The sequence below is a fragment of the Lotus japonicus genome, chromosome 1 (assembly GCF_012489685.1).
Source record: "Lotus japonicus ecotype B-129 chromosome 1, LjGifu_v1.2".
In the NCBI taxonomy this organism is placed as follows: Eukaryota; Viridiplantae; Streptophyta; class Magnoliopsida; order Fabales; family Fabaceae; genus Lotus; species Lotus japonicus.
The window spans coordinates 24,979,991-24,993,184 of NC_080041.1; positions in this window are offsets into that span (position 1 = coordinate 24,979,991).

Consider the following 13,194-nt stretch of genomic DNA (forward strand, 5'->3'; position numbering starts at 1 on the left):
TTCAATTTGGATACATATCCAATGATGAAAATACAATAGTTTGAATTAATAATCAAAATAGTCTCTGTAAGCTAATTCTCAATTTTGGTCCTCAGAGTTTTGTTTCAAGTGAGGATCAAAAGCAAAAATTCCAAAATTGTGGGAACATGAACCAACTATTTTTTCAACGACGGACCGAAATTGAACAAGCTTACAAACACATGGACTAATTTGATGATTTACCCTAACAATTTTGACCAGCATGAGAAAATTTTTAAGCATAATGACATGTTCACCCTAAGGGATCGTTTGGTGGTCAGGATAAGATCAGAGCAGGATAGGATAAATGATTGGATAAGAACAGGATATAATAAGAGCAGGATAGACTCTTATCCTATCCTGCGCTTGAGGTGGACAAAATATTGATAGGATATAATAGAAACAATGAAAAATGTATCAAATTTTTCTTTGAAATAAAAAATTCATAATATTCATAAACTGATATCCTATCCTGTCAGGATAATTTCTATCCTCACTCCCGCCTCAAGATAACTTTTACACATGATAGACACGATAGGATAAGGGACATGATACTGTTATCCTATCCTGCTGGCGGAGCATGATAGGATTATACTATCCTATATGTCTGTTTATCCTGGCCACCAAACGAGCCTTAAATGTCCACTTACATCAAGAATGAGAAAGAGAATAAATTATGAGATATAATACATAATGTAATAGGAAAAAAAAGGAGAAACGTGTACAAAAATATATGTGGAATTGTTACGGAAGAAAAAATTAATTGTGAGTGTATCAAAATAATGGTTGAAGAGTGTGAACTTTTTGTAAGAAAAAAATTTCACACTCTTCTTACATTTGGAAGGGTATCATTAAAGCCAAGAATAGCATTGCTCATGGATATAGGGCCTTCTTGAGTAATGATAATTCTTCGTTCGGGTATGATAACTAGGCACTGGTAAACTCTGCTTCCGGGTTCCTATTGTTCACATCTCAGACACTACTCTTACTGTTTCAAACCTTTGGCAACATGACTCTTGGTTTTTTGATGGCTTATACACCATCTTACCCCACGAGATTAAATCTGAGATTTCACAAACTTGCATTCCTTCATAATTTGTTGGTACCGACATGGTTCGATGGAGAGAGACACGAGATGGATCATACTCAACTAGTTCAGCTTATGCGTTGCTCTCAGAGCATGGTGCGGTGGATCTTCACCCTTGCTGAAAACACAAGGTGCTTGAAAGAATTCGTTTCTTTTTCTGGCTAATTGCAAAAGGGACACTGCCGATGACTTTTAAGCGGCGGAAAAACCATCTTTGTGCGTCGGCAGCTTGTCTTAGATGTGAAGCGAATAAGGAGGATCTCGATCACGTGCTCAGAAGCTGTGCCCGGTCTCGCCAATTCTGGCACCAAGTTGGAGCGCTTCTTCCCTCCCTTTCGAACGCTGAGTCATTCCAAGCCTAGTTTAGAAGGCTTCTCTAGTCTGATCCTGTTCTTGCTATGGCGGTGCTCTGGTGGGCATGGAGATGGAGGAACGATAGCGTGTTAAGCGATAGTTCTTGGCCTCTGAACTATGTGTTACGACAAGTTCTTTTGGATACAATCGTTTGGAGACGTGGATCGCGGGTTGCCCTTCCTCGGCAAGCATTTGAAGGTGCGAAAAACACTAGAAAGGGGGGGGGGGGTTTGAATAGAGTTTTTGTATCTCGGGTATACTTTTTGGTTTTTTCAAAACTCAAAGATAAAAACTAAGTGCTGAATAATAGAAGGTAAAGCACACGAGTATTTTATCCTGGTTCACTTGAGATAAAAGCTCAAGCTAATCCAGTCCACCTGTGAAGGTGATTTCTTCCTTCTTCTGATGAAGGCAATCCACTAAAATCAATGAGTGTTACAACTGCACTTTGCAACCTGCTAAGTGACTAACAGTACACTGATTTTCTCACTAGTATCCTCTTAAGAAGCTGATCTACCGATCCTCTTAAGACTAGCTAAATACTGAATCAGCCTTGATTCAGTCCTCTCAAGATCCGACCAACCTTGGTCTCTTGATGAACTTTACAATATGATGTAAAAGGTTTCGGGTTTACAATGAGTGCTTCTAACAAGCGAATAGTAAACTCAGATGTTTTAGAACAGTGAAGAAATAATGCTAAGAGAATGGTTCGTTTTTGTTGAATACTTTAAGCAAAGTTTCTTCGCCTCTTTCTTCTTTCTTCAGCCTTTATATACTCCAAGACTTGTGATGTAGCCGTTGCTAGGGTTTTATCCGTTGGAGTGGCAATTCTGTAATATCAGACTGCTAGGCTGTACAAGGTAGGTGGCGGACAGACTGAGACTTGTATGACGTTGTACTGTGATAGCGACCTGTCCTTTCACCAGTTGACTTGTGATGAATGAGCTTCAGATGAACGTTGATGAAGCTTCTGATCATCGTCAGATTGAAGCTTGGAGTCTTCTGACCATGCAACTTCTGCTACTGAACGAGTTCCTCAGAACTTCTGATCATCAGAGCTAGGATAGCTTGGGTCTTCAGAACCAACTTCTTGCAAGTCTTCAGAACTTGAGTCTTCTGCTTCTGGACCGTTCCACTGGAACATCTGGTCTTCAGAACTTCTGACTTGAGTTCTTCAGATCTTCTTGAGAGCTTCCATCTTCAGAGCTCCTGAAGTATTTGCCACTGTTCAGAACGAACATGGTAGGTTAATGAGCTCTCTTTTTAGTAACCCTTGGTTCTTCTTCTTCTGAACGAATAGGCTTGGGTCAGATTCAGAACCTGTTTGTCACAACTTAAAAAAGACAAACGTTAGGGTACCACAATTGTTCATCATCACAAACCTTAATTGTAATCATCAAAACATAGAGATGCAACCACTGATCAAACCTTGATCTTACAATCTCCCCCTTTTTGATGATGACAAAACAAGTATTTTGACGAACAATTTTTACACAATAAACTGAATACACAAGAGAGAAAGGATCAGAGATTAAACTTATCTTTGTGTAACAGTTTGCAATGCTCTTTCTGAATCTGGGTTAACACCTGATTCTGAGCAAGGGTCTCCCCCTGACTCCCCCTGAATCTATGACTTGATGAATTTGTGAAGAATCTAGATTCGGAGTCTGGTTATGTGATCAGAATTTACGCTTGAAGAGATGTATATTCATCAGAAGTGATGGTTTCAGAACTTAGCGTATCTCACATAATAACATAGAGTCTTGTCCAGATATAATTGGAATAAAGCGTCAGAAGCATGATTAGTTCAGAATATGAACAAAATGTATTCCTTATTTGAGACACTTGACAATATCTATGTGCTATAAGTATTTATACTTATTCTCCTCCACTGGTTTTAAATATAATATAGGAAGAATTTTATCAAAACCATTTTATGTACTCCCCCTTTTTGTCATAATCAAAAAGAGTGAAAAACAAAACCAACAATAACAATAACAGAGAAGAGATGCAAATAAGATAGGTTATTATTATTGAATGGAGAGAAAGTACAAAGGATCGAGAGGAAAGAAGAAGACTAAGCCTAGACAAACAGGAAAGCTCGAGAATTCTTCATGGAAAGAAGTTGAAGGTGGAGAGGACGAATGTCCTTATCAATTGAGGCTAACTGAGTAGCCAAATCTTCCTTCAAGGCAACGTTCTCCTGGACAACCTCTTGATCTGCTTCATGATTATCTGCCTCATATTCCAGAAGCATGCAAATACCCTGGAGCTGAGCTTCGATGTCCTCCTGGCGATTGGTCAGACGGAGGAGATCATTCAGAACATCTTGAAGGTTCTGAAGACAGTGAGTCTGATGAGAAGTGAGCCAACATGTCAGAAGATGCTCAATCTTCTCAAGAGCTTGAGAGATCTAAGAAGAAGATAGATTGACACTCCATGGAAAGACTTGGTCGAATACCAGAGTCTTGAGTGCAGATATCAAATTGACAGTAGTCATTGTGATTTGGAAGAGATAAGAATAGAGAAGAATGAGATTGAATGTGAAGGGGAAGATGAACGCAGTGAATATAAAGAAGAAAAGTAACAGAAAAACATGCATAAAACTTATCAATCATAAACGCATGTGAGTTACTAAATGGATGGTGCGTTGAATCAGAGAATGAAAAATTAACACAGTCAACATGAAATAAATCCAGTCATAATGAATAAATGCATGCATGATAGATGTGGGGGATTCATGGCTTGGAAGAGGAGGGAAGGTTGTCCATTAGGTACTTCATGATTGCTTCCATTTTGCCTGAGGATTCTTAAATTTTCTTGCTTTGCTCATTCTGAATACGTCCTTGTTCCTCAACCATCTGAAATAACCTCTGCTGATCATTCTGAATTCTGTCAATTCGGGCAGCAAGAACTTCAACTTCTGGAGCTGGATCAGATGTAGGAACTTCTGGAGCTTGAACATGAGGAGCAACTTCAGCCTCTGATGATATTGCAATATCAACTTGAATTGGCCCTTGTTTCTGAACATCATCAGCATCTGCATCGTCCAGAATGACTATGCCATCTGTGCTTTCTTCTTCTTCCTCTGCTGAGAGCATCACAACATCTTCTGAGGTACATTCAGAGACAACACATGGTCTTTCAGCCATAGCTCTTCTCAAGGGTTCACAAACCTTGTGCAGCACTCTCTGCCTCTGCTCATAGGCCCTCTCAGATGCACCATGAACTCTTAGTCTTTTCTCCCTGCTAAGCTGCTTCTGAAGCTCATGAACCTTTCCTTCTGACCATCTTTCAAAGGCAGACCATAGACCATCAACCAGAGAGGCATCAAACTGATTATCAGTTACCTGATACAGCCATTTCAGTCTTCTGGTGACCTCTTCTGAAAACTCCTGAATGAGTTGAGTGAGAGTCTGAGGATGGAAGGAGGTGGCCAGGGTCAGGACAGGCTGAGGAGTTCTGGCAGCATTGGAGCTTGAAGCATTTGATTCTTCCATGTGCTCAGAAGGAGGGAAATCAATCTCATGGTCCTTCTCGAAGCCTGAGTGATCTGATTCAGCCATGTGCTCAGCTTCAGAGATAGTATCTGGCCTTTGCCTTGAGGTGACAGTCTTCTCAGGTGAAGTGAAACTCAGATCTTGTGAGTTGACTGCTGAGTAATTGGACAAGGATACATAAGAGGTCTCAGCAGCATCTGGAATCCGATCTTCAAAATTGGAAGCAATTTGTTGAAGGGGCTTCACATTGAAGGGCGGCTCAAGGATCTGGACATCATCATCTTCCTTTTCTTTCTTAGTAGAGATCTCACCAGTCTGGGTTATGAGGAAGGTGTGTGGAGTGGATGCAGGCTTGGGAGAGAACTGTTGAACTAAGGTTCTCAGAGTGGCCTCATGTTGAACAATACCTTGAATGAAGGAATTGAAAGGAGGTATTGGTTCAGTTGGAATGGATGTGGAAGAGGTGTAAATTGGAGTTGAAGGGATGGCTGTGGTAGCTGTTTGGATGGGGAATTTGGGAGTTTGAGGTGCAGCTTGTGTTTGGGGTTGTGTTTCAGAGTGAGGTTCAGGGTGAAGAGGTTTAGTTTGGTTTGTGGTAGGCAGAGAGGTAGATATAGGCAGAGGCTGCTCAGGTATAACTACTAAAGCAGATTCAGAATTAATGCTTTCAGTAATTACCTTACTGGGGCTTCTGATGGGTGAGGTTCTAGTGAGACTTGCAGTCCTTGCTGGATCAGAAATGCGTTTAGATCTTCTTTCTCTCTAAACTTCTGAAGTTGGTTCAGATGGTTGTTCTGCTGCTGGTTCCTTCTGCTGAAGTGGTCCCCTCAGAGGAAGCTTCCTTCTCTTCACAAGGGGAATAACATCAGAATCAGTGGATTCTTCAGCATCTGAAGCTTCCCTTATGCCCTGAATCACATTCTGGATGATCTCATGGTCATCCTGCTCATCTTCCTCTTCCTCAAGAATAATTTTGCGTCTCTTAGCCAGAGGCATGTCTTCATCTTCAGTCTCATCACTTGAGGAGTCTTCCCATGTGTCTTCTGAGCTTTCAGAATCAGACATTTGTTGTTGTTGAGCTGAGGTTCTCTTCAGAGGCCTTTCAGGAGATGGTTCCCTGATGATCATAGTCTTGGAAGCAGCTTTCTTCTTTGCAGGTTCCTCTATCAGAATCCCTTTGCCCTTAGGATCTGAGGGCTTGCTGCTTGTTGTTCTCCTGGATTTCCTGGTAGTCAGCTTAGGAGGACTTTCAGGAAGAGTGTTAACAAATTCTGTAAGGGTGATAGGATCTCCTTGTCTTCTGAGCATCCTTACATATTCCAGAATGCATGCTGGATTGTCCTTCTTGGACCAAATGGGAAAATCATCAATGGGGTAATTTCTCCGACGAACTTCATCAGAGGTGTCTTCTTTGGGAGCAACTTTAATCTTCTCAATGATCTGCATTTTCTTCAACTTTGTGCCATTGAGAGCATCACCAACTGTCATGGCCAGATCTTCGTGAAGTCCAAGATCTGATAGAGTCTTGACAAGCTTATTTTGGACAAAGATGTCAGACAGCAGCCTTCCATACGGAATGTAAGAGATGAATCTTTTGTTCTCAGAACCAGTTGTGGTCCTTGATTTCTCAACACACTCCTTCAGATAATTGAAAAGTAGGAATGGCAGACATATAAGCTCACCAGTTGAAATGTAGTACATGATTACCTTCTGAGTTGCATTCAGGTAATCAGTTCCTCCAGTTCTGGGGTGAATACAGTGCATGAAGATCTTTTGCCAAATCTTCATCTCAGACTTCAAGTCCTTAATGTTGTACTTGGTTTTCTCGTAAGACCAGTTATCATAGAGCGCCTTGTTGACCACTGTCCTCATTCCAACAACATTTGCTTCAACATTCTTGATCCTTTTTCCCTGCTGAAACTCCATACCCAGCAGTTTTGCTATAGATTCTTCAGAGATCACAATTTTCTTGTCCAGTACATGGGAGACGACGTAGTAGTCGTTGCAAACTGCATTTTTCCAGAACTCGACAACCAATTTGTGATAGATTGGACCAACGAGCCTGTTGAAGTACCCAGACCATCCTTGCAACTCGACTTGGTTCCTAATATCAAACCCATGTTGAGCAAGATTATCAAAATCAACTCTTGCTTCGCAGCACACACTCAGTTCTTCCACTTTCTTTGCACAGGTGACTACATTTGGTGCATTCAGAATCTTCTGTGCTTCCTCGAATCTTTGCTTCTCTTGATCTTTGGCAGTTTGTGTGGTAGAAGCAGAAACATTCGCCTTAGGTTTCCTTGATTTGCCCATGATTCTTAGAGATGGAGGTTTAGGGTTCAGAGAGAGGAGGAAATGTTGGAGGAAGGAATATGAATGATTGCAATGCACACGGATAGTTTCAAAACCGTAAGTGTAAGTGAGTGGGAGATCGTGTGTGACAGTGCATATAGTGGGTTTAATGGTAACCGTTGATAGTTTTTCTAAGAAATTAAAGGCAAAATCAACGGTTATAAAATATATAGTCTGAAAATAGCATAGTAGAAGAGAGTAGACATCATCATTATAGCAGATATACCACGCGACTCAAGGAACTATGTCACAAGTGAAGTGACACGTGTATTGTTGTCTACCACAGAAGTTTAACCAGTGGGCTAAGAGCTTCTGATCGAGTAACTTCTGAAAGGGGTAACATCTGATGACTTCAGAGGTACCATGGTCAGAAGTTCTGAAGAAAACCTTACTCTGGACAAAAATCCATGTTCAGGTTTTCAAGAATAAATAGAAACCTATCTTCTGCCAAGAGCTTAGTAAAGATATCTGCCCACTAATGGTCAGTATCAACATACTCTAATGATAGAGTGCCCTTCTGAACATGATCACGAATATAATGATACTTTACCTCTATATGCTTTGCTCTTGAGTGTAGAATGGGATTCTTGCTGAGTGAAATAGCAGCTGTGTTGTCACAGTAGATGGGAACTTTCTTCATAGACAAGCCATAATCTTCTAGATGATTCTTCATCCATATGGTTTGAGTACAACAAGTGGCAGCTGAAACATATTCTGCTTCTGCAGTTGATAGGGCAATTGTGTTCTGTCTTTTGCTTGACCAAGATACAAGATTTGATCCAAGGAAATGACAGCTTCCAGAGGTGCTTTTCCTTTCCACTCTATCTCCAGCAAAGTCAGCATCACAAAAACCTGAAAGTGTATACTCTGATGTTTTTCTATACATCAAGCCAAGGTTAGTAGTTCCTTTCAGATATTTGAGGATCCTCTTAATAGCAGTTAAGTGAGTCTCTCTAGGATCTAAATTGGAATCTAGCACAGAGATGCACACTAAACAATATATCAGGTCTAGATGCAGTTAAGTAAAGAAGAGAGCCTATCATTCCACGATAGAGCTTCTGACAAACCTTAGAGAAAACTTCCTCTTTCTCAAGAATGCATGTTGGATGCATTGGAGTCTTTGAGATGTTGCAGTCACTCATGTTGAACTTCTTCAGAAGTTCCAGGGTGTACTTCTTCTGATGGATATAGGTGACTCCTGGTCGTTGATCTATTTGAATTCCCAGGAAGTATTTAAGTTCTCCCATCATGCTCATTTCAAATTCAGCCTGCATTAACTTAGAAAATTCCTTGCACAAGGAGGGATTAGCAGAACCAAAAATGATATCATCAACATAAATCTGAACTATAAGAATGTCATTCTTATAGGTTCTGCAGAAAAGAGTATTGTCACCTTTACCCCTTACAAACTCATTCTGTAGAAGAAAGGAGCTGAGCCTTTCATACCACGCTCTGGGAGCTTGCTTCAATCCATTGAGTGACTTCTTGAGCTTGTAGACATGCTCTGGGTGTTTGTCATCTTCAAAGCCAGGAGGTTGCTTGACATACACTTCTTCTGAAATGTAGCCATTGAGGAAGGCACTTTTGACATCCATCTGATGGAGAATGATGTTGTGATTTACTGAGAAGGAAATCAGTAGCCTTATAGCTTCAAGCCTTGCTACAGGAGCAAAGGTCTCAGTGTAATCAATTCCCTCTTGTTGACTGTAGCCTTGAGCTACCAGTCTTGCCTTGTTTCTTGTTACTTCTCCTTTTTCATTCAGCTTGTTTCTGAATACCCACTTGGTTCCTATGACATGGAAACCTTTGGGTTTGGGCATTAAGGTCCATACATCATTCTTGGTGAACTGATCTAGCTCTTCTTGCATTGCTTGAATCCAAATTTTGTCTTCAAGAGCTTCATCAACTGATTTCGGCTCAATGAGAGACACAAGTCCCTTCAGACTCAGAAGAGTCTCTTCTGAAGGTTTGAGCATAGACCTGGTTCTGACGGGAGCATCTTTGTTGCCAATGATCAGTTCTTCTGGATGAGAAGCAACTATTCTTTTCTTCTTCTGAAGTGGATCAGAAGTTGTTGGAGAATCTTCAGATGCTTCTGCCTCTGGAGCAACATCCTCTGGGCTTTTTATTGGTTGATTTGCTTCTGAACAGTCAATGCTTAAATCTGCAAATCTTTCAAACAGCTTTGACTTTTCTGAGCCAAGCTTATCATCAAATCTAATCTGGATGGATTCCTCAACAGTTTGATGAATAATATTATAAATTCTAAACCCTTTAGATCTTTCAGAATAACCAAGAAAATAACATTTTAAAGCTTTGGAATCGAATTTACCCAATTGCTCCTTAGTGTTGAGCATGAAGCAAGTACTTCCGAATGGATGGAAGTAGGAGATGTCAGGTTGTCTTCCTTTGCATAGCTCATAAGGAGTTTTCTCCAGAATTGGTCTAATGGAGATTCTGTTCTGGATGTAGCATGCAGTGTTGACTGCTTCTGCCCAGAAGTGCTTGGCCATACTTGATTCTTGCATCATGGTGCGAGCCATCTCCTGAAGAGTTCTATTCTTTCTTTCAACTACTCCATTTTGCTGGGGAGTGCGAGGACAAGAGAAGTTATGAGAGATTCCTTGAGAGTTGAATAATTCTTCAAAAGCTTTGTTCTCAAATTCTCCACCATGGTCACTTCTGACAGTAATTACGGAAGATTGAAACTCCTTCTGAACTTGGGTAATGAAGTTGGTAAACACAGTATGTGTTTCATCTTTGTGCCTTAGGAACTTTACCCATGTCCACATGCTATAATCATCTACAATGACTAACTCATACTTCTTTCCTCCAATGGATTCAGTTTTCACTGGTCCAAAGAGATCAATGTGAAGTAGCTCAAGGAGCCTTGTTGTAGATACTACATTCTTTGCTTTAAAAGGCTTCTTGGTGAATTTACCCTTCTGACAAGCTTCACATAGAGCCTCTGATGAATACTTCAGACGAGGCAATCCTCTGACGAGATTTAGCTTGCTAAGTTGAGAAATTTTCCTGAGACTTGCATGTCCTAGACGTCTGTGCCAGATCCATTGCTCATCAATAACTGACATGAGACACTTAACCTTCTGAGATAGCAGTTCAGAAGATCTGATTTTGTAAATATCGTTTTTCCTCTTCCCAGAAAACAAAACAGATCCATCTATTTGACTAACAGCTTTGCATCCGGTTTGATTGAAGATCACATCGTAACCTTTGTCAGCAATTTGGCTTATGGAGAGCAAATTGTGAAATAATCCTTCCACCAAAAGTACATCATTGATAACTGGAATTTTTCCATCTCCTATGGAACCTTTTTCAATGATTTTTCCCTTCTGGTTTCCTCCAAAGCCAACGTCTCCTCCTGACTTAAGCGGTGTCAGTTTTTGGAATATAGACCTTGTGCCCGTCATGTGTCGCGAGCATCCATTGTCCAGGTACCATGACAGGTGTCTTAACTGAGCTGCATAAGACGTCTGCAACAGGAATAATTTTTGCTTTAGGTAACCACATCTTGGGTCCTTTCTTGTTAGTTTTCCCAGAAGTTCTTGGAACTTTGGGTGCAACAGGAGGATAATGCAGAGGAGCTTGAGTATAATCTTTAGACATATCAAGTTTAAACTTCCCCTTTGGTTTCACCACCTTTGGTGTAACCTTTTCTGGAATGACAGTGCCAGCAGGAACGAAATGTTTATGCAAGGGTTCGCGTTTGGACTGAATTGACTCATCTTTCATGGATTGAAAGTAGCCAAGGCCACTGTTCCCATTTCTGCTCATGCCATAGATCATTGAAGCCATAAGACTTCTGTCTATGCCCTTTGCAAGGAACTTTTGAAATGCTTTCTCATATTTTGTCTCATACTTAACATCAGATGATGCAAGTTGGACTTCTAACACATTATTTTTAGCACGAAGAACAGCATTGTCATTAACAAGAATATAGTTTTCATCCATGAGTTCAGAGACTGACTTCTCATGAACTTCTGAAGAACTGGTTTTAGCAGCATATTTCTTTTTGCGCTCTTTATGCTTATTTAGCAAAATATCATGTTTCTTCATTATTTCAGATAAAGCAGTTCTTAGCTCAGATAGAGAGAAGTCAGAGAATACCTCATCATCATTTTCAGAGTCTGAATCATCTTCTGAAGCTTCAGCACCTCTGCTGGTGGTAGCCATTAGAGCCTCCACAGCTTCATCTTCTTCTGACTCAGCTTCTTCAGAATCAGTTGCATCAAAGGTTATGAGGGCTTTCTTTTTGAAGACTTTTCTTGGTCTCTTGTCCTTCTTAAGCTTGGGACAGTCACTCTTGTAGTGCCCAGATTCCTTGCACTCGAAGCAAGTGACTTCCTTTCCAGATGATTTCTTCTGACCAGATGAAGATTCATATCTTCCTGAACTTTTCTTTGGTCCTTTGCCTTTGCTATGTCTGTTCTTCCAGAGTTTGCTTAACCTCTTTGTGAAAAGAGACAGCTCTTCATCATCAGACGCATCTGATAGCTCTTCAGATGAATTTTCCTCTTCTGCCTGATAGGCTTTTGCTTTGTCAGACTTTGACTTAAGAGAAATAGACTTGTCTTTCTTCTGAGGCTTGTCTCCTTTGAGTTCAATCTCATGGCTTCTGAGATGACTCACGAGCTCTTCTAACTTCAAAGAGTTCAAATTTCTGGAGAGTTTCAGGGCAGTGACAAAAGCTCTCCACTCTTTAGGCAAACTTCTGATAATCTTCTTGACATGATCACCAGTAGAGTAGCCCTTGTTTAGCACTCTGATTCCAGCAATCAGAGTTTGAAACCTTGAGTACATCTCCTCAATGGTTTCACCAGATTCCATCTTAAACTGCTCATATTGTTGTATGAGAGCAAGAGCCTTGGTTTCCTTGACCTCTTCATTTCCTTCATGCGTCATGACCAAGGAGTCAAAGATGGATTTAGCAGTTTCTTTGTCAGAGATCTTCTCATACTCAATATATGATTTTGAGCTGAATAGCATGGACTTTGCCTTGTGATGATCCTTGAAACGCTTCTTCTGAGCGTCAGTCATTTCAGAACGAGGGATCTTCACTCCTGAAGCATCTACTGGATCAGTATAGCCTTCAATGACCATATCCCAGAGATCTGGGTCAGTGCCAAGGAAAAAACATTCTATTCTATCTTTCCAGTACTCAAACTTTTCACCATCAAAGATTGGTGCTCTGAGTTGATTGTTGTTGTTGTTGTTGTCAGCGGAAGTATTGGCTTGGGCCATTGCTTGTTTTTCACACAAGGTTCTGTATCACTGAACACTGTTAGGTGTTAAAATCAGAACCGGAGCTCTGATGCCAATTGAAGGTGCGAAAAACACTAGAAAGGGGGGGGGGGGTTGAATAGAGTTTTTGTATCTCGGGTATACTTTTTGGCTTTTTCAAAACTCAAAGATAAAAACTAAGTGCTGAATAATAGAAGGTAAAACACACGAGTATTTTATCCTGGTTCACTTGAGATAAAAGCTCAAGCTAATCCAGTCCACCTGTGAAGGTGATTTCTTCCTTCTTCTGATGAAGGCAATCCACTAAAATCAATGAGTGTTACAACTGCACTTTGCAACCTGCTAAGTGACTAACAGTACACTGATTTTCTCACTAGTATCCTCTTAAGAAGCTGATCTACCGATCCTCTTAAGACTAGCTAAATACTGAATCAGCCTTGATTCAGTCCTCTCAAGATCCGACCAACCTTGGTCTCTTGATGAACTTTACAATATGATGTAAAAGGTTTCGGGTTTACAATGAGTGCTTCTAACAAGCGAATAGTAAACTCAGATGTTTAAGAACAGTGAAGAAATAATGCTAAGAGAATGGTTCGTTTTTGTTGAATACTTTCAGCAAAG